Source organism: Alligator sinensis, unplaced genomic scaffold, assembly GCF_000455745.1.
Source record: "Alligator sinensis unplaced genomic scaffold, ASM45574v1 scaffold1486_1, whole genome shotgun sequence".
NCBI lineage: Eukaryota > Metazoa > Chordata > Crocodylia > Alligatoridae > Alligator > Alligator sinensis.
The window spans coordinates 4,202-5,756 of record NW_005843596.1 but is presented as its reverse complement, the minus strand read 5'-3'; the positions used below and the strand labels follow the sequence as shown (position 1 = coordinate 5,756).

Here is a 1,555-nt window from a genome sequence, read left to right as displayed (position 1 = left end):
GAGAGTGAAAGAGATGGAGAGAATGAGCTGTGAGAAAGAATGATTCCTCCATCAGGGAAAGTTTTCTCCCCCCATCCCCTGCCCGCCTCAGTTTCTCTCACCCCTGAGCCTTGAGTTCATTTAAATTTTTACTTTGGTGCCGCCATAAAACTGCTGTGTTTTCTCACATGCAGCACACATTGTTTTCCCCAAGAACAGATAACTAGACTTTGTAATGTGAAGCTGAACTGAGAAATACGGCTGAGCAAATGCGAAAGTCAAATCTGCAGGAACTCTCAAGAAGCGGAGCTACTACTTGCTTACTTATTTTAAGAAAATGTGTTTTTTTCCCCTGATGCATGTTGTTGCCTCTGCATTCTCTGCTGCATGTTGCATTCAAGAAAATATGATATTTTTTATAATTAAAGCTAAACTTTAATTGGAGTTTCTTTTTTTTAGTTGCAAATGACCTGAATCCAGGAGTGTCTTTCAAAGGCTCTGGATTCCCTTTTTCATTCAAGATGTCAGGGGGAGACCTCTCCATTTTGGAGGCCAAGCTCTATGGCTGCAGCACCAAGTGTCCTGTCCTGGGTTAATGGCTTCCAGCTGTGGACCTAGCCCTGTCCTCAGGAGACCCCGTCATGTGTCTCATAAGCAGACATTTGGGTTTTCCATTTACTGCAGAAGAATGTGGATGCTCTCCTTTAAAGAGAAAAGGTGGCTAGGTAGAGGTGCAGCCCCGCATGCAAGCCACCCTTGTCCGCTACTCCTCACCCTGCTGGTGGCACGGCCTTACTCCATGGTGGCAGGGCTGGCGTGGAGCTGTTGGTGGCAGCGGCAGCAGTGAGTGTTGTCACCCTGCTCCACAAATGCCAAAATATAGAGGTATTTAGGTGGTAATTTATTGTAATTACTGAGGCACTGGTTTCCAAATTGTTTTAAAACAGTAAATACGTCAATAAACCTTGTGTGCACCTGACACCTCTATATACAGCACAGTTTCATTTTAATCATGGAAAAATGTGGATTTGGGGTTTTTTAAGCAGAGAATTTGGGATTTTTAAACACAGGACACCAGGATCCCTGCTCTTCAGGATGATATTCCTCTTACCCCCCTGAATGCAGTGACTTGCCCCACGCCAAGAGCAACAAGATTGTCTTCTCGGAGATGAGCAAGACCCTTCTGGATTTCTACCCTGATAGAAATGGGACATTCCCCAGGATCTGGGCAGGGAAAGCTGTCTGGGGCCCAGGAAACCGCCAGCTGTGGTGCCCCCTCCCACACCGCAGGGACCTGCCCCCGCCCCAGGGAAAGGCTGCACAGGGCTGAGTCCCCTGGGCCCTGCCTGTGGCGCGAGTGCCCTGCCTGCACCCACCTGCAGGGCCTTGGGCAAAGCTCTTTGCAGGGACTGGTTTCTAGGGCAGGGAGCTCTGATCTCAGTCACTGGTGGATGCTGCGCAGCCGGCCCCCGGGCCAGGGCCCACAGCCACTCCCCACCCCGTAGTTGTGTCGGCAGAACCTGTCCACTTCGCCCCGCCTGTACTCCATCAGCTCCTTCTGGCTGGTTCAGCACCT

The 1,555-nt window shown here is 50.0% G+C and overlaps 1 protein-coding gene across 1 annotated transcript in view; it reads right to left on the bottom strand.

Moving 5' to 3' along the window:
- Positions 1–1,555, bottom strand: part of LOC102380075 — a gene marked incomplete at its 5' end in the record, with an annotated part of 4,250 nt that overhangs the window by 1,608 nt on the left and 1,087 nt on the right. The window lies entirely within an intron of this gene.